Genomic DNA, 23,234 nt, shown 5'->3' with positions numbered 1-23,234 from the left:
ATGCTCCTGGTGAGGACAGCTCACCAGGCTGAGGTTCGAGTTCCTGGGCAAGGCAGGGAAGCGCTTTGTGAGCCAACAGCCTTCTTGTTCACTGGCCTGGTTAGGACAGGGCTTGGAGGAGGCCTGAGGACCCTTTGGAGGATTGATTACTCTTTGTGATCAAAATTCTAGTTCCTGTCAGGGGAGTGATTTGAGTTTAGGTAAACAGTGCCCTCTACTGCTCTGTTGCTTGCATGACAGCTCCCAGGGCAGCGAACAGGTGAAAATAGTGTGTTCTCTAAGATACCAAGGATCTCCAACCAAAAACAGTTTCTGCATCAGCAACATACAGTGGCCTTCAGAAACTAGGAGGTCTGAACCCCAGGAGTACGCCACCTGTGGATTCAAGCGTGATTAGGTCTCTGTCTCTCTGTCTCTCTGTCTCTCTCTCTGTCTCTCTCTGTTTCTCTCTCTCCCTCTCTCTCTCTCTCTCTCTCTCTCTCTCTCTCTCTGTGTGTGTGTGTGTGTATCTATCTATTTGTCTTGAACATGCAGACATTTTTTTTCCTGTAATTCCTTAAAGAATACGTTGCTGCAAGTATGGCCAGTAATGTATAGATGATTTAAAATATGTAGGAAGCTGTGCACAGTTCCGTGTAAAGAATATGCCATTTTTTATAAGGGACTTGAATTTCTGGTGGTTTGGACACCTGTGTGGGATCCTGTAATCGGGCCACCATGGATACCAAAGGATAATTATTTAGGTTCTTGTGTAATGTGGAGGTTAGGGTTCTATTAGCATCAAGATATGAGAATATTTAAATTTACTGGACCGACAGGAGCCAAAGGACTTTTTCTACTTGGCTCCAGCAGATTGGGTGGCATCCACATCTCCCCAGGGTGCTGGAAGGCTGTGTAGTTCAGAGCATATTCTAAGCAGTACACACATCCCTCTGGAAACTCTATGCAACAAAGAGGTCAAGACTGGAGGCTGGAGAGATGGCTCAGCAGTGAAGAACAATCGCAGCTCCTCCCGAGGGCCTGGTTCAGTTCCCAGAACCCACCTAGCAGCTAGGAACTCTCTGTAACATCCTCTTCTGGACTCTGTGGGCAGCAAGCACATGCGTAGTGCACTTAAACACATACACTGAAAAAGAGGCACACATACATAAAAATAGAAACAAATCTTTAAAAAAGAGGTCAAGCCCATTGCCTCCTTTGCTTTGTGTAATAGAAAATATTTTACCAGAAAGCCTAAAAAGGTTTGGAGAGTAGAGCATGCGTGGTGATCTAAAGAACCAGGCTCAGTCATTTGACACCACAGCCTCTGTCCTTCTCTTGATTCCCTGGCTTTCTGTGTGGTGCAGCTGTCAACCCTTCCCACTTGGTTTTCAGGGCAAATCCTTTGCCCCACTCCCTTTGACTGAGGCCTCCTTTGACCCCCACACTTCTTAGACTCTCCCATCTTCCCTTCTCCCCAGTAAAGGGACGAGTTGACATGAACTGGATGAACCTGCACCATCTTCCACTTCCCCTCCCAACACAGCAACACCGCTTTCCTTTCTCCCAAGCCTCTGACTGCTGCTTTCTGTGTGGACCAGTGGCACTCCTGGGAATAAAAAAAAAAGGATCACATCAAGAGCATCCTTAATATGCCAAATTCCAGGTAACTCTGTAGCCTGTGTTCATATCAGACTACAGGACGTAGCTAACCCCTGTGTTGTAAGAAAGAACGAAAGTTACGAGAGCCCTTGGTCTACAAGGTGCATTGCATCCAAGCCTTTATTTTACCCATGTGGATGGTTTCACAAGCTGTTTCGTTGCTTTAACTAACCATTCAAGGTCTAAGCTCATATATATATGCTATTCTCTGGGCTTAGTAGTATCAAAGGTTGCGCCCTGTGGGCTCTGAATTCATTTTCTAGGTGGACTTTATCCTCAGGTTTCAGTTTTACACTGGCAATACCTAGATGCTTGCTCCATGCCTCCCGCACTGGGAGATCTGTCCCCTGGAGCTCTGCGACAGTACTAGGTGTGCTAAGTCTGTCCTGGAGGAGGTGGCTCTTCATGTAGAATCACATTTATTACTGGGTGCTGGTGGCTTTCTTCTCTAAGCCCCTTGCCAAGCTGAGGATGGGAGAGAAAGTCAAGTTAAAGAAGAGGAAGATGAGGGGGAGGAGAAGAAATCCACACTATTTAACCAGGTACCCAGAGGGCTTCTTGGAAACTCCCAGGGCATGGGAGCCACTGCGAGGGATAACAAACAGAACAGGAGAAAAGGGAGAGAGCCCAGTGGCTTCCCTTTGATCGCGTTTCCTCTTCAGGGCTCAGGGCGCCTTGGTTCCACACTGCCGTTTTGTTCTACTGTCTGACTGTGCCTCTTCCTCTGCCCCAAGGCGAACAGACCAGGAGGAAACTCCCCAGGGACTCCGTCCTGCATGTCCCCACCCTCCAGCGTCAGAAGGTCTGCAGCTGGGGAATCCTGGCGCCCTGGTCTCTGCTGAGTATGCGGAGCTTTGGGTGGGGAACCTAGAAAGTGAAAAGCCAGGCTTGACCTCATTAAACACACACGCGCGTGCCCACACAGACACACACAATCATACACACACAGATGCACAGACACACACACACAGACACACACACACACACACACACACCCTTCTCACTGTAAATACAGGATTCCAATTCTAAATGGAACAATACGAGCTGGATTCAATGAGGCTCCCCTGGCAAACGGAGTGTTTAGGGTTTTGTTGAGATTCTATTGTGTTGACTGGAGTTTCTTAATACAGTAAGACAGCAAGCGGCTTCCTGTTATGGAAACAGCCAAGCCCTGACATTCAGAGAGTCAATCTATACAGCAACTGGATAAACAAGCGAGATAACCATCAGCCATAATTGACACAATAGCCAAGAGGGCATTGCTTGGGGGAAGGAGCTGGCACAGACCCAAACAATTCAGGAGCGTACAGTGCAAAGCATCTCCTGGAACAATCCCCATTCACTGTGCCCTGAACACAGGGGCCCCCAAGGCCCCCAAGGAGCGCACACAGATCTCAGCACTGTGGATGGGCCTTCCCAGTGGGAGCTGTGTTTGGCTCCCTGGGTGACCTTGTGGAGGACCGTGAGGGGTGCTGTGCTGAGGTTGGAGAAAGTGCTCCAGACACCATCACTTGGTGGCATGAGAGTGGCTAAGCCACCCCTAGAATCCCTGCCTTTGATGTCCCATCTGCAAAAGGAGCATCCTCATGGCCAAGTTCAGCTCTTGATGCTTCCCCTGAGGGCTGGGGAGACAGCCTTGGCCTGGAGAAGGGGCAACAGAAACTGTCTGAGCACGGGGCTTGGCTCTTGTGCACTTCTCAGGCTGGGTATATCTTTTGTCTCCCAAGATTCTGGTCTCTGTTGTCCCCACCCTATACTCACCCAGCTACCAACCTGCTTGGGTACCAACTCATCACAGTGACCTCATCCTTTAGTGAGGTAGCACAATCTATTGCCCATGTGTCTTGGCCTGTCAAGTCCTAGGCAGTCTTACCAAACCCAGATTCTTCACCTCAGCATCTAACCTCTGGGCCACAGGACCCATAACTGGCTGTAAAAGGTGGGGTTCATTGTAAGCAGGGCATGTGTTATATCTTAGGGGAAGTACGTGGGGCAGGCACCAGTCTTCAAGGAGATCTAGCTGGCGGGGTCCCCATCCCTTTCTCTGGGGCCTGAATCTCAGTTTAGGAAAATACAGCAGGATAGAGATGGCCTTCAAGGAGAGAGGACCTGGATGGATACTCTGGACATAGGAAGGACTATTCTGGGACAGTCAGGTTCTCGACGCCACTTAATGGGATCCAAGGGAAGTTGCAAGCCTCTAGAGATGTAGCTCAGTGGTTAGGGAGCTTGCCTCTTATGCCAGAAACCCTGGATTCAATTCTCATCATGGCTAAAGGGTTGGGAAGAACTTGTGTTTAGCTGTAAATTCTGAAATAGAGGGGCAAAGGTCACATAGTCCTGCAGGTGGTCACCCAGAGAGTCAGCCACAGCATGCGTTGGGCAGGTTCACCCATAGTGCTTCGACCTGTACATACACCCTCCAGACATGAGAGCCGCTATGTCCAAGTTGATGCTCATAGCCCAAGGCACAGGTTGGCAGGGAGTTTTAAGAATTAGCATGGGGTAGGGGCAGAAGGATGGGCTCAGTGGTCCAGAGCATCAGCTGATCTTGCAGAAGACCTGGATTCAGTTCCCAGTACCCAGGTAGAGACTCACATCTCCTGTTCAGGAGCTCCAAAGCCCTCTTCAGTACACATACATACGTGCAGGGCAAACACTCATGCACATACAATGAATAAATCTAGTTTTATTCAAACAAAAACGAATTAAAAAGAAATTAGCAAGGATCTTAGAAATAATTCCAGGCCCCAAACTAAGGCTTGGAAGGGATGGAGGGTGTGACTCACTGCCACAGAACAAACGAGAGACGGGATAAACAGAGAACTGAGTTCTGCGTGCTTAGCGGCTTCCTCTCATACCACACTGCCGCCAGCAGTGAGAGAATGCCCTGGGAGTTGCTGGCCTTTCAGCCCCAGAGAGGCCTGACAAGGCTGCCCAGGAGTCACTCAGGGAGTACCCATGTCAGCAATTGCCAGCCCTATTCCACCTGCCCCTCAACCAAGTGGGGTGCGGGTAGCTGGCTGGGTGTTACCTGTAATCCCTGCCCGCCAGCAAGGCCCCACCTGAACCAGTGACCTGCTTGGCTCCTCCACCATTCTAGCCACCCAGGGAAAGCTGGGGAGAAGCTGAGCTCAAGAAGGATGACTTTGAACAGAAGATGTCTTAGGTTATAAACAGTAATCCATGAACCTAAAACCCAGAATAATTCCCGTCTCCACAGCACTTTATGGGATGCAGAATGGTCCTGACTCTATGCAACCTCAACCCGTGCCCATGCTCAGAGAATCCCCTTATCCATCCTACACCTCACACCCCAGTCCAACAATTGATCTCACACTACATACAAGAAACCTAACCCCCAGGAGTGCCCTGACTGCCGCCAGCCCAGCTCTCCTTCCCTGGGATGCTTCTTCGCCCGTCAAAGTTTCCAACAGGAGGGACAAGTATCTGCCTTGCTTGCCAGTTTTTGACCTAGCAGGCAACTTTTAAACCTAGTAAAATATCATTGCTTTGTTGATATTGGACTATCTGCTGTTGGGAATCTTTCTGTTGATCTGAAGGTTTTTTTGATTTGATTTGGTTGATTTTTTGGTCTATTTATTAATACTAGGTTTCTTTGTGTAGCCCTGGCTGTCCTGGAATTCACTCCATAGACCACACAGACCTTAGACTCACAGAAATCCTCCTGCCTCTGCCTCTCCAGTGCTGGGATTAAAAGCCTGCATCACCACAGTCCTGCCTAGATTTGAAGTTTTTAAAGATTAAAAAAAATCCACATTCCTGATTTCCCAACAAAGTAAAATCATGGGGGTTGGCTGGGAGTTTAGCTCAGTGGTAAAACATTTACCTGATGAGTGTGAGGCCCTGGGTTCAATCCCCACTGCCACAAAACAAAGTGACTACATAGAGAATAATGAAGATAAACCCTAGCCAAGGAACTGGAGGCAAGCCACTCTCCAACAGTCGATTTTCTGGACTCTGGCTCCAAAATTGTGACTGCTATTTTGTGTCTGGGAAGACACAGCCAAGTAGCTTCTAGCCTGAGACAAAGTACATAACACACAATTCTGTCTAAAACAGTGATTTTCAACACATGGGTCATGCCCTGCCTTCTCAGGGGCCACATACGACCATGGGAATGTATTTACATTACGACTCATAACAGTAGCAAAATTAGTTGGGTGGTGGTAGTGCATGCCTTTAGTCCCAGCACTCAGGAGGCAGAGACAGGCGGATCTCTGTGAGTTTGAGGCCAGCCTAGTCTACAAGAGCTAGTTCCAGGACAGGTCCCTAAAGCTACAGAGAAACTCTGTCTCAAAAAAAGTAGCAAAATTACAGTCATGAAGTAGAAATGAAAATAATTTCATGGTTGGGGGTCACCACAACATGAGGAACTATATTAAAGGGTTGCAGCATTTGGAAGGTTGAAGACCAGTGTTCTAGGCACTTGTTCATTTGTTCTTGCTTTCACAGCTCGTCAAAGACCCCACCCTTCCCCTTCTTAGCTGTGGCCAATCAAACTCAACATTGGTATCTCTTCTACCTCATGGGGACCTGGTGTGGCCCCGGTTACTTCTGTACCAGTTCACACACTGTCTTGGATCCCCTCGATAGGAGACAGTGTAATGTTTTGAAAGCTCATGAGGTTTTTTGTTTTGGGGTTTGTTTGTTTTTGGTTTTTTGTTTTGTTTTGCACAGATGTTTTGGATCCAGCAGAGGATCAGGGGTTCTTGGGTCCTGAGCGAGGAGTTCTGCATGGTTTCCCTGCCATGCTGGCTTCTGGTGGCCAGCTCTCACGGGCCCAGGCCAGACTACGTCTCTTCCAACCCCAGATCAATTCCAACCCCTGCATCGCTTCTCATTGCTGCTCTTTGCAATCTCAGGGAAGAGCTTTCTAGAGATCTTATTTGTCTGTCCTTGTTCTCTTTGGCTTTAGCAGTATGATGGGAATAGAAGAAACACACATACACACACACATGCACACACACACATGCACATACACACGCACACACACACATGCACATACACACGCACACACACATGCACATACACACGCACACGCACATACACACACACACTCCTCCATGGTCCATGTTCGTGTCTGAGTCACACAGACCTATAGAAAGGCACACAAGAACATGCTATACTGCTGGGCTCTTTACTTGTTTGCCCGCTATTGCTGCTTCCTAGAATCCACAAGACAACCCTCTGACATCATGAGACTACTTCTAAGTCAAGTCAAAAGGCTCAGGGCAGATGGCCTCCCTGGTCATAAACCTCAGCCCAAAAGTTTATCTCAACTGGCACCCAAGAGCCCTGACCTGTCTCCCTCAGCCTGCTTCTGATGGACAGGGATGCTCACCACCCTCTCCCTGTCCAGGTTTCCACCCTCACGCCCTTTCCCCTCCTCCATCTGTCTAAGGTTTCCAGTGTTTCTAAGCCCAGTTCACAAAGACTCCCCTTGGGAACCTCCCTCCTCTATTTTGCAAAAGAAGAATTTGGGGGATGGTGGGCTTGTAGAACTTGCCTGGGGTTACACAGCTGGGAAACCACAACCACAAGCCTTCTTCTGCCAGGCCCACCAAGGATAGCATCTTTGGATCACAGCCAAGTGTTCAGTGCTGAGGCCGTAGCTGCTCCCCCTCTTCTGCTCTGCCTGAGGGGAAGATGTGCTTCTGACCTGGAACATGGCTGGCACATTTCCCTCCATGAGGACCACAGTATTAATCTGTGATTATTGCTACCACCTCTCACATTTGTTATTGATGGTAGGTGTCTCTTACGGAGATCCAGCCATGCATGGTCCACTCTGGTACCTTGGAATGTTTTGTTCCATTTCGTGTTCGCGCCCACTCCATGTAAAATAGCGTTTTCATCTTCAGAAGAGAGTGAATCTTTTGGGAGAGGGGACTCCCAAAATCTCCCATTCCCACTCTTGGTAATTAAAGATGGCCACAGGGCCCTAACCATTTTAATCCCTGCCTTGGATGGGGTCAAGTTGGCGGGGGCAGGGTGCCCCCCTTGGCTGGCCAGGCTGCTCTGATAGAGCAAGAGGTAGCTGCAGACCTTCCCCAGGGAGCCCTGCTGACCTGATGCAAAGATAAGATAACCCGTGGCCTTTCAGTGACCTGCAAGGGACTCCTATTGTTTAACAGAAGGGAGGAAAGGCAAGTTGAAGAGGGGGGGGGGAGGGTACAGGGCTGTTCACAAGAGAACAGAATTCCAAAGGAAGACTCTTGAGGCGCTTGACACTGCTTTCAAAGGCCCATGAGGCATGTCCTCTATAAAGTAACCGAGGTTCCCAAGACCTGGGGTTGGGCCCCTGCTTCTATCCGTGTCATAAACAGATAACTTAACCTCTTTGTGTTGCCCTTTCCTTGAACTTTGACCTGGGCACAGTGATACCCGGGCTCCATCTCTCCATTCTCAGAACACCAACTATCACCCTTCTTCTTCTACCTGTGGGACACACCATGATAGAGAAGACAGACCAGAGCCTGCTTTGTGGAATCTCCAGCGAGAGCTGCAGAAATGGAACAATGTAGAGATGATAAACAAGGTGCTTAGCAGCAGGGATGACGTCAGAGAGCAGCAGCTTGGGAGAAAGAAAGGCAGATAGGAGTGGGGTGGACGCTGGTGGGTGCGAAGACAAAGCTGACCTTTGCCCGTCTACGTGCCTCCTCCCACCATAAAGTAAGTTTGGAAGCTTCTTCAGTGTTTCTCCTCCACCCAACCAGAGCCCTCAAACCTCCACTTCTTCTCTGTCAACCTTGCAACTCAGAGTTGGCAGATCTGAGGCTGAAGGAGTGCTCCCTGACCATGGGTTAGGGCCAGTTGAGGAGGAAGGGTCTGGAAGCTTCTGGGAGCGACTTTTCTGCATCAGGATCCTGCTTCCAGGGTGTGACAGGGTTTGGAGAGGAAGCAGACATAGAAGGTACTACTTACTTGGAGGCAGTCCCCTGCCTCCTGCTCTTTCTTGGTCTCCAATTCTTGTGGACACAGGGAGGGCAGCATCAGAGTGGCCTCCGCTGCACTTTCGGAAGGGATAGCAAGCAGCTCCCAAAGGGGCCCAGAGACAGCTCAGAAGCAGTCAACAATACATTGGGCAGAATCCCTCAAGCATCTAGTTTAATACCCCCACTTGGTAGGTGAGGAAACTTGGGGACCACAGGGAAGACAGGGAAGACCCGTATGAAGCCAATGAATGTCTTCCCATCTGTGTTTTAACTGAAGATTTGGGGAATCACCGGGGCAATTACTTCCTACTCAGCTTCTCGTTAACTTCGGCCTGTTGCTCCCCAAGCATAATGTGCAAAGAATTCTTATCATCATCTTAGGGTTCTAGCTGAGCCCATGAGCCCATTTGGCTCTCCAGAGTTAGAGGAGGACCTAGTACCCCGTGTTTCTGGTTGGAAAAGCAAAAGACACCTGGTAGTGTCTCAGAGCCCAGCAAACATCCCCAATGCTGAGAAGCTCGCGTCATCTTCTCAGTCAATACTGGTCCAGAGTGCTTTGCAAATCTTCCTCCTCAGGTCCCAAAGACAAAGATGACCTCTGCCCCTTATCAGTTACTAGGTTCCTGGCACCTCGTGGGTTTCTAGGAGCCCTCAGATACCAGGTCTTCACCTTGGGTGTCTGCCTTCATACATCCTTCGCTGTCAGGCCAGAAATGAAACATGAGACACGATGAAAGCCAGCTCAGTGTTCAGCACAAAACTGTTTATCCTGGGTGTCATGTCACCTGTTACTGCTCTCCTTGTCACTGTGGCCTAGGGACCTGAAGACTCATTCCCATGGGAGTCAGTGGCACTCTGGCCTGAGGTAACGGAGGAAGACACATTGACGGACCGTCCACTGTCAGGACCTGAGTTCTGAACAGTCTCCCTTGGAGAGCCTTCTGCTCCCGGCAAGCTCTTGGTAAACACTGGTCATTTGGCAACCTGGCCTATCGCAAAGGCAGAGCCAGAAGAAGCTGAGAAGAAACAGTGGGACTCAGCAAACTTCCTCACCTGCCGCAGTGGCGATGAGGGCTGATCTCGGCTGGCCCAAGATCTCCTGTTAGTTTAGTAAGTGTGTGCGTGTGTGCGGCAGGTGATCTGTTGCTGCAGTTTGGATGTGAAGTGCCCCCCCACCCCATAGGCACGTGTGTTTAAACGCTTGAGAAGGACCTCACTGGAGGAAGTAGGTCACTGGGAGGCCGGCCTTGAGGTGTCTAGACCTGGCCCTGCTTCTCTCGTTGCTTCCTGACTGCAGATACGGTGTAGACAGCTCCCTCACCCTTCTGCCCTCACAGTGAACTGTTTCCCCTCGAGGTGTGAGCCAAAAAAGAACCCTTCCCCCCTTAAGTGACTTCTTATCAGGTATCTGGCAACAGCAGTGAGGAACTTGACTGACAGAACCACCTCCCCTGTACAGAGCCAAGGAAGTCATGCCGTTCTTCCTGTCCTCGAGAGGACGACTTCTCCCACTTCAGAACGATAGTGCTCTCCCTGGCTAGGGCTACATAGCTGCACATTTTCCACTAAGACGGTTAACACACAACTCTGACATCTCATTCCAGTGACTGCCTAGACTCCATCAAGAAAGCTCTTAGCATGTGACAGATAGGTTTGTGTTCTGTGGTCCACGTTATAGTGTGACACACTGACCTTGGACCTTGGACAGCTGTAGACAGGGTGGTGGGCTATGTTCGTGCTGGTCCCCACCACTCCCTGTGGTCAGACACCAAACCAACTAGACTCCTCTGCTTGTCCATATGAGCATCTGAAGTGAGGGCCTCTTGTGTGCTCTGATCAGACCGATCTCGCAGATTATTAGATGGGTTTTTGTTTTATTGTTTGTTTTTGAGATAGGGTTTCTCTGTAGCTTTGCAGCTTGTCCTGGTTCTCTCTCTCCTCTCTCTCTCTCTCTCTCTCTCTCTCTCTCTCTCTCTCTCTCTCTCTCTGTGTGTGTGTGTATACCAGGCTGGCCTCGAACTCACAGAGATCCCGCCTGTCTCCCCGAGTGCTGGGATTAAAGGCGTGCACCACCACCGCCCATCTCTGTCACCGCGTTCATTTTTTGATGATGGAATGCCCCCGGGGGATCAGGCCATGGCCAGCTTCCTTTCTGGGAAGTGGAAGATGGGTTTGACGACATGAGATACACTATAGAACAAGGCAGAGACGGACTTCAATATATTCACTCAGGGTGCTGGGATACGTCCTTGAGTTGATGGGTCCCAGCACTCACATAGGATGGATGATCCTTTTCAGATTGTAACCCCACTCCTCCCTACTGCTGAAGCTCCTGGCCCTGGTGTCTGTCATGCAGAGTTTGTGGCCACCCATCTCCATGATTGTTCTATAGAAACTGAGGGGATATCAGATCTTGGTGTGTGTGTGTGTTTGGGGTGGGGTGTCTTGTCATCACATTGTCCCCTCTTCCACTCCTGGCCATCCCTTGTACTCTAGGACAAATTCTATGGATCTGGAGTTTCAAGGGATCAGATCATGTCCATCTCAGAGGCCAGGGAGCCTGCCAGACATGAATGGTCTCCTGTGGCTGGGGTGAGGGCAGGGGCACAGAGCAAAGGGCTGGGGGGTTGGTGTGGGGAAGGTTTGGCAGGATTGGCCATCCCCCGGGCACTGAATGAATGGAAGTCCTCGCGGAAACACCTGGTGGTAACGGAAATCCAGGACAACTTTTATTAGCCCTGTTCACAGGTCCATTCAGCCTGCATTGGGGGCTTCCTATTTCCTCTGCTGGCACTTCACACTCATTCACAACAAGAAAAGCTATTGTGCTTCTGACTTATGGGCTCAAGTTCCCCACGGGGCGGGCATTAAACATATTGGCATTAAACTTATTTTTAAAATTGTGTTCACGTCTGAGCCCCAGCTTATTTTTCCCCTACTCTTACGATAAGAACTGTAGAAGGTGTTCTCTCAACCCTAAGAAATATCTGTGAAAAGCAACTACTCAGCCCTTTCTGTCTCTCGCCGCTGCAGCCCTTCTGGGACTCTAGGCTGGCATGGAATCTCTCTCCTTCCCAGCGCTAGGCTCTAACAATGGCTTGACTCCCACTTGGAGAGCTGGCATGAGGTTAGCGATGTAGCCCAATGGTTCAGTTCCCGGTTATCAGATGGTAAAAGTGGATCAGATCGGGAGGGTTTCCAAGCCCCCAAACACTGGGGATTCACTGGCGTTACGTCTTTTAGTCCATGTAGCCCATGGAGGGAAGCTTCTACTTGGAGAGAACCTAAACACACCTACTTCCTTTCCACAGGAAGCCAGAAGAACTCCAGGGGCCGACACTGCCTTTAGACTCCTTGGCCATAGGAGACTTTCAGGGCTAAAAGTCAGCACACGCTCATCCAGCCCCTCTCTGATGATGCAGCCAGCATTGGAAGCCATCAACAGAGCAGTGTCTGCCCTTCTCCACGGATGGGCAGTGCCTGGAGCTGCTGAGGCTTCAATACGTGACCCAGATTCTTCTCCCAAAGGGTGTTCAGATAGCCTCCATCTCACATTCCCCTGGCCTGATGATAACCTTTGCTCTAAGAACAATTGCTCTTCAAAACAGCTGGCAGATTGTAACACATATGGGTGAACATCTGTGTGTCCCAGCACACGGAGCAGATACTTATTTCTGCTTGATCTCATCATCTATTAAGGCATATGCTCTGACATGTCAGAATGGTAAGGGGGATGACCGAGGACTCTCCCAATGGCTGTCAAGGCCAGAATAACAGGAAAGAAAGGTGTCTAACTCAAGAGTAAGCACAGGCTGGGCATATCTGCCATTGCAGATAGGGGTTAGGAGATGGGAGTGTCTGATAGACCATCCTGTAAAGGTTGATCAGAGTGGTGGGGTAAGGAATTTGGCTATGGGGAGTGGATAGACACCAACAAGAGAGAGATCACCAATGAACTGATCTGCCCAGATTTGAACGAAACTGAATTCCTCAAGGACAGAACTGGAAGCCAAGGATGAGCCCAAGTCAGGGACAGGGTGCCTGAAGATCTGTGAGTGCATTTTGTCATGCTTTGCCCCAAACATGGAAACAGCTTGACAAGCAAAGGCCATGGCTTTGTCTTTGGGGTGACCATGGCTCTGAGGTTGGTGACAGACTCTCCTTGCCAGGAGCTGGGTCTAGATCATGACTTGGTTAACTTCTGATTCCAAGTCCCAGACTGAAGAAGGGCTTTAGAAATCTGGGGGGGGGGGGGTCTCAGGCCATCGGGATCCTGTCCTGTCCCTCACTTGAAAATTAGTAACAAGCAAAGGAAGTGAGGGAACCTGGCACTTCTTTCCTTTTGTCTTGTCTGAGTTGCTGTCACTGAGGGTCAGGTCCCCGGGCTGAGAACAGGGCTGTGTCTACTACGTTCCTTGGGCTCAGTGAGTACCTGGGGAAGTATGTCAAGGACTGAGAGGGAGTGGGGACATGCCCCCCACTAGGTGCCTTCCCAGCATGCCTATGGGGAGGGGAGGTTCTGTAGGCCATGGAGTTTCAACTTCTACAAACTTCAGAAAGGGTCTGGTCATCCTGTCTTCTCAGTTCTAGTCTGGAGTTTCACTGGTTTTGAGTCACTGGACATGAAAAAGAAAACTTGATGTTAATCCCACCACCAGCCTCTGTCTCTGATGGGTCTCAGTTAAGTCAGCCAGGGAAGAGACAACTGAACAAAGTTCTGGACTGGGGACAAGCTGAGGGTGAGTGAGACAACAATGTCCCTTGTCGCCCCTCCTTTCCCTCTCAGTCTTTCTCTCTCTAGTTCTGTGGCCACTTGTTCTATAAGCAGGAAGGGTAAGAGAGGCCTGCACACCCGTGGTAAGCCTCTTTCCTCACTTCGTTACTTTATCTCACCAAACATCATGAAAGAAGCCTTTAAAGATATTGATGTTCCCATTCCACATCTGAGGCCACTGGAGTCCAGAGAAGTTGACCCTGTCCAGAGTCACACAACTGCAAAGAGACTGAGCCAAGCTCCCAGTCTACCCTCCAGCTAAGACACACAAGGGGGCAATGCTACCACCTGCTCAGAGTCACCGTGGGAATGGCATGGAGGGTTGGGGTGGGGGACTCCCTAGAATGATCTGTTTTACTTCTGCTCAGCAAATACCTCATCGCCTCAAAACCTCATTGTGTCTGTTACCATAGAGCAGGTAGCTTTCTGGAGGAAAATAAGCAGCCCCTACACAAGGGTACGGAAACCCTGGAAGAGGGACCAGCCCCTGGGTGCCGGGTATTCCAGGGCCACTGCATTGGCATTGGGCTTGAAGCCTGAATCCAAGCTGGCTCCAAGTGCAGGCCCTTTCCTTACGTCATCCAGCATGCAGCCGCTTGTACTGTACATACTCATGCACACCCGCAGTGTGCATGCAGACTCATGTGTACAATACATATATGTCAACACACATGCACATACCACAGGCACTTGCAAACATGGCCAGCATGCATACAGACACACATGTGTACAAAGTACATACATCCATGTTCACACACATGCAAACACATCTAGTATGCATAAAGACATGTGTGCATATGCACACAAATCCACATGCATACATTCGGGCACAAACACTCCCAGCACACATGTAGATGGAGGTGTGTGCAATACAGGTATATGTGTCCATGCACACACCAAGACACATGAAAATACTTAGCAAGTATCACTCACATGTAGACATACATGCGCATGTGGCAAAGGTTCTGAAGAAGGCCGTGCTTGCTCTTTGTGAGGGTCTGGGAGCACCACCGTCCTCGAAACAGCCTGACACCATTGCACTGCCTCACCTTGTCCCATTTGGTCTTCCCTCCCAAGGCACCTTCTCTCCACAATGAGGACCCAGCTTCTCTCTGGTGATTTCTGTCTATGCCACAAACATCACTGCCCTTCTGCTCAAGCTGGACCGAGACCATGGATGGGCATGGGTGGGCTCAGGATGATCCCAAATGTTGAGTTACAGTGACAGAAGACCTGTTGTGGATACAGCTGCTCCTTCAGTGGGTCCCAGGGCCCCCCAGGCCTTAACTGTCGGCGGTTGTTCCTATCGCAGCCCTTCTTCCTTTCTCACACCATTTTGCTAGTCCTAGAACCAGAGCTTCCGGAGATGACCTGCGGCTCTCTGCTATGGACTGACTACGGCCCCACCAGCATTTTAATCCTGCACCTCAGGGTCTTTCAGAAGATGGTTAGGACAATGAGAGCATTAGGATCAGTCCCAATACAATCTGCCCTGTGTCCCCACAGGGAAAGGGAAGCAGGATGCATGTACAGGGGAAAGGACACTTGTATAGAGAGAAGGGAGGACACAGATGCAGAGGGAAGGACACCTGTATAATGAGGACACATGCACAGAGGGACAATGTATGGGGAACAGGGGGAAGACTGCCGTCTCCCATGCAAGGAGAGAGGCCTCCAAAGAGCACTCTTGATGATGCTTCAGCTCAGATGTCCTCAGCAACCTCCCACCTCACTCTGGACCAGGGCCATGAGCAAACAAGTTTCTGCTTCAAGCCTGGCGTCCGTGGCCTTTGTTACCGTGGCCTGATCCGACAGTCCACCCCTGTGTACAGGTGACTCTGGATGTACCACAGGAAGAAGTGGGGCTGCAGAGGTTCTCCACATAGAGGCGGGTGTGGTAGAAGCTTGAGATTTTCGAAAAGGCAGGGTGTCACCCTCCCTACCCCTCGCAATGGCCCCGGACGGGTGGCATCATGTCAGGCTTTGCCTTTGACTCCCTTCTATCCCATGTCTCCATATGGGAGAAAGACAGAAATAATGACTGAAAGGGTGTAAAAATGTCTGTGGAGCAAACGGAATGGTGGCCAGAGCCCCTGGGAACCTTGTGACCGCCAGGAGGTGGCTCCAGGGGCAGGTGAGCCATGACGTTAGCCAGCTAGACTCGGGGACATGAAGCATGCTGGTAGAAGGTGGACAACACTAGGAGAAGAAAATGGTTTTGGGGTCTGGGGTGTGATTAGGGGACTCAGAATTCTTGCCAAGCTTTTGGGCTTTCTGAACTAGATAGATCTAGGGGTGCAGGGAGAGGAGGTAGGTGGTGTGAGGGACTGGCTGAGGAAAGACCCGGTTCTGAATGCGCATGGAAGTGAAGGGGGAATGAGAAGCGGGGAGCTGAGCAGCCCTCTGAGCCTGAGGCCTCCGTGGGGAAAGATCTTTCTCCACCTGCAGCTTGTTCAGAGGTTCTAGGACGGCAGCTGGCCTCGGGGTGAATGGTGAGCTCATGGGACGAGCCCAGGCTCCCAGTCCTGGCTCAATTCTGGGTTCTCTAGGCAGCCTGAATAGCCTTCGAAATAAACCTCAGCACCCTAGCCTACAAGGCCTGGTCCCTGCTCTCCTGCGGTACACACCTGCCTCTGACATTGGGGAGCATCCATGGTAATCTAAACCAAGCTTCCCAGCAGCATCTCCCACTTCTAGTCCTGTCTATTAGTTTCAGAGAACAATTGGCCCCAGTAATTCTGGGGTCCCCATCCCAGTTCCTCATCTTTCTCTAGGCCTGCCCTCCACACCCACGCATCTGCTCTGCTTTTCTAGGTAACTTCCAGACTTTTCCATACTAGCAACCCCTACAGCTTTCTACTGGTCTCCCCTCTCCCTTGGAAGCCTGTGTATGATCTGGGGACTTCTGGGCACCAGCCACTTTGAGCACTGTCTTAGCCTGACACGGTCCACCTGCTCCTGCACCTCATCGAGTCTCAGCAGTCTGCCTTTTACTGTCTAAATCCACAATGCCCCAAGACTTCTAACTCAGGCCTTCCTAGAACCCGGTTCCACCATCTGCAGTCAATTCCGGAAAGAAGGGGCTCGGTGGAGGGGAGCCCCTGTTTCCCCTACTGTCCTTCTAAGGGTTAACAGGACGGATAGGAAGCTGGCTCCCGGAAAGGGGAAGGATATCTTGCCTTTTATCCGGGTTACAATGCTGAAAGTGAGCCAGTTGGGGGCAGGGCTAAAAGCCAAAACCCAACCACCCCCAAATAAAATTATGAATGGGCCCGTTCCATAACAATACGGGACCTGGGACTGTGGTGGAGGAGGGAACCTCCAACCTGTTGACAAACGGCAAGGTCAGGCCCCCTGTCCCTCGTAAACAAATACTCACAATGCCCGCTTTCCTCCTGGAGAGTCCGCTCCTCTTCGGGGCTGTCCCCTGGGTCTCAGCCTGTCCTGTCCCTCATCCTTGGGCGGCCAGTCTCCGCACACCCACTGCCATGGCTTCCTCAGGGAAAGGCCAGCCCTTTGTGAGCCCACACTTCCTCCCCCTGTGGGAACCACTTCTGAGCCCAGGGACATCTGCCTCAAGGCATCTTTCTCAGGGACCTAAGGTGGGAAAGAGGAGGGGGTGGGGCTGCAGGGAAGGGGATGGGTGACCTGGGTCTGGGATTGTCATCACAACCTGGGGGAGAACAATGAGGGGACCCTCAGCTCCTCTAACTGGGACTTTCCTCTCCCACCACCTCCTTTGTGTGCTCTGGGAAGAGCAGGAGATTTCTTTCCTTCTCCTGCTTACTGACTTTGTTTTCCCCCTTTAAAAAAATGTTGTTCAAAAAGCGCCCCTCTCCCTGACTTCCCTGGTCTGAGAATCCGAAGGGGTTGTGACCAACAGAGAGGGACCAGGCAAGGGAAGGTGTTGAGATTTAGGGAAGACTTTCAGTCCTCCATGAGAGACTGTCCGGACAGGGAGCACTGCATGCTGGGATTTGCTGCTGCGTGTGCAGGGGCACGCACAACTCTGTGGAAGGTGTCCCAAGCTCTGAGTGAGCAAATCGGACATGGCAGGTACTGGTGGCTATTAGAAGGGTGGAGAAAACAAGACCAAGAGCTTTCAGGAGGTGAGGCTAGAACATTCTGTGCCTCCCAGATCTTACCCCGCACTTCAGGAAGTCAGTTCAAGGAAGCCCTACCCATGTCTCTAGTGCAGACACTGTCCCTTGCACTCCTGATCCATGACTAAGCAGATGCCAGCCGTAGTACAATGGCTTCCGAGCATCAAAGAAGTCCCAAGAAGGCACCTCTGTTGAGGCCACAGCTAAGGACCAAAGTAAAGAAGGTAGGGAAGAGAGGTAGAGGGAAGTGGGGGGGGGACCCGCTTCAGTAACTGGGGAAAGACTCAGAAAGATTTCTCAGGAGTCATCTTTGCAAATGAGGCCCATTTTATCTCATGCTAAAGCCCTCTCTCCTACTGGTCCATTCCCGCAGGAACCCCCAAGCCCTACAGCCCTGGGAATGCCTCCATTGGCCTGGAGAGCCGTGCTCTGCATCACTTATGTGCATGGAAGCTAAACAGGAACTTAAGACCCAGGGCTCAGCAGCCACTCTGGAAGTGGCTTGGAAAGCATCTTCTAACTCAAACCGCGAAACTGCCACACCGCCCTGTACCAGATATCAGACAGCTATACCAGAGAACGAAACGTTATAGCTCACGTAAAAACCTGTAAGTGAACACTCATGGCTTGATTTGTGATACACACAAACTACAAGGAGCCTGCCTGGCCTTTAACGGGTATCTGGTTAGGTAGCTTGTGGTTTTTATTGAGACCACAGATGCCGCTTGCTGATAAAACCACACAGAGCTCCACTTTGCTAAATGTAAAACTTGAAGAGTTCATATGTGGTACTAGCTTCTCCTCCAAAACCTACCCCTGATGTTATAGCTGTGGAAGCCGTGCAAAGCAATACCTAGCACCTCTGGTATGTTATTCTACAGCTTTCTGCAGGGCCATAATTAGTTTAAAAATGAAAACTGACCGTCGAAACACCCGGCAGTGGACTGAGGAGATGGCTCAGTAGCTAAAGTGCTTACCCCACAAATGTGAGGGCCTAAGTTCAGTTCCTAGAATCCATGTAAAAAGCCACGCATGGTGGTGTATGCTTGTAATTCCCAAACTAAGAAGGTAGAGATGGCTTACTGGACAGACGGCCTTTCAGTGGACTATTATTTTAAGATGTGTTACCTTTGTTTATGCTCTAGAACATTTGTTTAGTGCTGCAAAGATGTGTTGCATTCTTTTATGTTACATTTGTTTAACTCTGTGAAGCTGTGTTGTTTTGCCTGGCTAAAACACCTGATTGGTCTAATAAAGCTGAACAGCCAATAGCAAGGCAGGAGAAAGGAAAGGCGGGACTATCAGGCAGAGAGAATAAATAGAAGGAACAAAAGAAGGAGAGGAGGACATCAGAGGCTAGCCACCCAGCCAGACATGGAATAAGAAGGAAAGAAAAGATGTACAGAAATATAGAAAGGTAAAAACCCAGAGGCAAAAGGTAGACAGGATATTTTAAGAAAAGCTCGCAAGAAACAAGCCAAGCTAAGACTGAGAATTCATAAATAAGACTCTATGTGTGATTTTGGGTGCCGGGTGGTGGGACCCCAAAGAGTAAAGAGTAAAGAATAAGAAACCAACTAGACAGCCTGGTCTGATCTCAAGCTACAGGGCAATGAGGAGACCCTGTCTCAAAAAACAAGGTGGGAATCACCCAAGGAACACCTCCAGAGGTTGTCCTCACACACACACACACGCATGCGTGCTTCTACACCCCAAAACTCCAAGCACAATATTCTGGGTTCTTCTCTACCATAGCATCCGCTCCTGTCACCACTCACGTGACAGGCCAAGGCCTAGCTCAGCCAGCCACTGTTGACATCAGATGAAGCATAAGCCAAAGCTACCAGCTCCCTGTGACCTGGAAACACGAGACACCACCAGAGCAAAAGGCTTGACAGCCAGTTGCTGAGGAGCAAAGTCTAGGTGCTGCAGCAAAGTGGTCTTAGGTTTTGGATCTCTGCTCTGAGTGGAGCAGGAAGTTTTCCCACATATCAGATCTAGAAAGGCCTCCCCGGGAGATGGGGGAGCCGGGGCTGGCAACCGTTCCTCACAGGTCACTGCTCTGCTGTAACCCTGATAAGCCGTGCTTCCACAAAGCCAGTGTGGACCATGCAGGTTGCTGGAGATTGTGGCAAAGTTCCTCCCCTCTATGGATTTCCGAGTTAGCCAGGACATACAATCAGAACCTTCCCATGTGTGTGCTGGGAAACTGGGGTGGAGACATTCTGTATAGCTCGGCAAGGGAAACTCAAGGTTTGCTTTCTGAAGCCAACTGCAACTCAGCCACCCTGCTAAAGATCTCTGGGTCACACGGTTGCTCTATTTTTGTCATTTACATTATTATTATTATTATCATTACTATTATTATTATTATTACAGTGCTATGGATCAAACAACCTAGGACCTCACACTTGTTAAATAAGCATCCTACCCCTGAACTACAACTCCAGTTTCTATTTCTTATTTTTGAGGACCCCTCCATGCTGTTTTCCACAATTGTGAAACTAGTCTACATTCCTATCAACATTACATGTGGTTTCTGTTTCTCCACATCCTCACCAACACTTACACTCTCCAGTAACCATCATTCTGGATAGATGGAGGTGTTAGCTCATGAGGCCTTGACGTATTTTTCCCGGTGACTAGTGATGCCGAGTTTTCTCAAATATACATTGATTGTTTGCTATCGTCTGAGAAATGTATATTCAGATTCTGCTTACTTTAAAAATCAGGTTGTCCTTTTGTTATTGAGTTGTTTCTTTCTTAAATACTTGGGTAATTGGTCAATGTCATTTGTGAACTGGACAAAATCTGCACTCACCTGGGCAAGGGGTCTCCACAAGGGACTGTCTGGATTAGGGAGGCCTGTGGGTTTGCCTCTAAAGGATGTTATTAGTTGGGCCCATTGAGATGGGAACTTCTACCTGACTGTGAGTGGTACCATAAAGGGGAAAGAGAGACAAACATTCGTGATTCTCTGGTCCCTGACTCCATCACGCTCATGCTACTGTGACTCCCTTGCAGTGATGAACTGGAACCTGGAACCACAAACCCTTCCCTCCCTGTTTTTTTTTTTTATCACAACAATGGGAAAGAAACCTGGGCAGCTAGTAACCTCTGACTGGACATTTGCCGACACTTCTCATGGCTTCTTCACTGGGTGTGTGTTTTTCCCTTTCTGGTCAGAACATATCTGTGTGGTGAAATTCTGTCTTTGGTCTGTTTGCTTAGATTGCCTGAACCTCCTGACTCCAAAGCGAGCTTGACTTTTTCCACACAGTGCACAGGGGTCTAGAAGAAGGTCCTCCCCAGTGTCTCCTGCCATCTCTGACTTTGTGTTTATCAATAGGATGTCTCTCTCAAGGTCTTGCACCCCAGAGACAAAGGTTAGAATCTTTATCAAATAGTCCCAGCTTCACTGTGAGGGGACCAAGAGTTTCTTCATGACCAGTGGCTCCCACTGCCCTTTCCGGCAAGATATAAGGAGCTATCTCTTGAAGTGAGGTTGTTAAGCCTCGCCGAGGTAGGCAGGGCATGTAGCTATCTCCTCAGGGACCTCAACATCTTTTGAAGCATTCTCAATACCTAGCGGCCTTGTCTAGCTGCTATTTGATGAAGGGTGATGGTCTATTGTTCATCTATCCCTTTGGGCAGGAGCACTGGAAGGCAGGGGCTTCTCAAAGGTCCTACTCTGAGAAATGGTAGGTTGGTACAGGCCATGCCAAGGGCATCAAAGCGAGGACAGCTGGTCCCAACTCAAAACTCAAGAACACTAGGTCAGTGCAGACAAGCGGACCCTGCTTCATCTCCCAACCCCGCTGTTCCTCATCGCTCACACCCTGGACTCAGATGCCAGCATTGCCTGGAAGAGGAAGTCCCTTTGTGGGACAAGGTGCTCCAGTACAGCCACAGGACCGCTTATCCTCAGTCTTCGGGGACACAGTGGCCCTCGGTTCATACCTCTAACTGCACCGCATGCACAGATGAAAAAATAGCTGGTGTTGAGTTACTCCAAGACAGAAACTAGGAGCCACTTGCCTGTCCTCTGCTTACTAATACAGAAACGGACACACGGACCACTCCATCTGACTTAACGCAGCACGAGGAAGGAGGGAAGGAGGGAAGGTGTGAGCAATTCTAAAAGCCAAGATGCGCTCCATTTCCCAGGGCAAGCAGGCTGGAAGGGGTCAGGGAGAAGCCCGGAGTGTCCCGACTGCTTCCTGTACCTCTTGACCTTCGGCTAGGAGGCATGACCTTTACCACTTGTTGAGCACAGATGGCTTCTAAAGGATATCCTCCCACCACCCTCCCAGAGGGACGGTGTCCCAAGCCCTCACTCTCGGGATCTGGGACACATGCTCTGAAATAAGAAGACACTACCAACCGGTGACAAGAGCAAGGCCTTTAAGGTGGCCCTGGGAGAAGGCAGAGTCATTTCTGGCTGTGGGGGAGCCTTAGCAGGATAAGGTCTTAGTAGGAATCGCTGTGATTTAATGGCCGGAATGTGAGAGAGAGAGGAAAACGGAGTCCACACTCCTACCGCCTGCCTCCCCTTACTTCATACATGGTCGCGCACATATGCACACACGCACACCCACACTCTTCTTTGAAGCGCTCTGTGTGGCCTGCACATACGTGGGATGGGAACTGCTTCTGGGGAAGGATATGCAGAAAGACCTCAATACCTCATCCCCATCCAGCTAGGGTCCCTGTGTTCTCATGAGGCAGGCCAGGAAGTGGAAGGGGCAGATGGGGAACCACAGGAAACCCTGACTGCACAGTGGGGAGCAGGGCTGGGTAGCTGTGCCCAGACACCAAAGGGGTTCCCGCTGGGAGAGTCCTGGAAGCTACATCAGCATTCCCAGCACACGTCACAAGACCCAGAACACCTTGGCATTTTTCTTTTCCTTTTTTGAAACACAGCAGTTAGCTGGGACATCGTGGTTCAGTCTTCCAGAGGCTGAAAGAGCCTGGTTCAAGGCCAGAGCAAGCAACATAGCTAACACCCATTTAAAGACAAAACCAAGAAACCCTACGCCTTGAACAACAAAACAAGACCAACAAAAACCTCTAAGACCCACAGCTCGTGACTGCCACCAAGTGGTGGTGAGCGGAATAGCAGGCCCTGTATCTGAGGAGCCTGGATTATCTTTTGGTGCCTCTGCTGCAGCCTTGCCTGTACATGGAGGCCTTATGTTCTCGACTCCACGCTGACCTTGTGGTGACTCTGACCTGACAGTTCCTCTCAGAGCCATGTACCTCTGAGGATCTGGGTTGCCTAGAGGTTACTGCGATACTCCATCTCACCGGCACAAGGCTGGGGCCAAGGCTGTGTTAACCTCTCTATCCTACAGGAAAGGAGCATGCAGCTCACAGACTTGCTGAGAACGAGCTTCTGGCCGCCATGCTCCTGCTCTTTCCTGGCTCTAGTGTGCTAGCTTTCTTTTCTTTGCTTATCTGAGACACTTTCCAAATGGACACAGGCTTGAGATCAAGGGCATTGAGGTCAACCCAAAGGTAAAAAGGCTGGGCGCTTGCTGGGCCTGGCCCCATCCACTCAGGACTTCAACCTCCAGGGGCAGTATCCCTCTGAAAGCTGAGAGGAAGCTCTGCTTTAAGGAGGACACCAGCTGAGATGCAGTTCAGCCACAACGGAGCGGGGCCGGCGCTGGCTTGTGGGATTGAGCAGAGGCTGCTGCAAAGCTCCCAGCAGTTGCCTGGCACAGCATAGGACCTCCTAATGCCTTTCTTACTTCA

At 50.2% G+C, this 23,234-nt stretch overlaps 1 long non-coding RNA gene across 1 annotated transcript; it reads left to right on the top strand.

Annotated features, from left to right (window-relative positions):
• The first annotated feature begins 8,391 nt into the window (after positions 1-8,391).
• Positions 8,392-12,624, top strand: LOC126507669 (uncharacterized). Its single transcript, XR_007593601.1, has 3 exons — positions 8,392-8,578; positions 9,418-9,710; positions 11,912-12,624. It is a non-coding gene; the product is annotated as an uncharacterized lncRNA (long non-coding RNA).
• Positions 12,625-23,234: the final 10,610 nt, after the last annotated feature.

Source organism: Alexandromys fortis, unplaced genomic scaffold (assembly GCF_014885135.2).
Source record: "Alexandromys fortis isolate MF-2015 unplaced genomic scaffold, M_Fortis_MF-2015_v1.1 scaffold_75, whole genome shotgun sequence".
Taxonomy (NCBI): domain Eukaryota; kingdom Metazoa; phylum Chordata; class Mammalia; order Rodentia; family Cricetidae; genus Alexandromys; species Alexandromys fortis.
The sequence above is the reverse complement of the archived record's forward strand: the minus strand, read 5'-3'. Positions and strand labels throughout refer to the sequence as shown.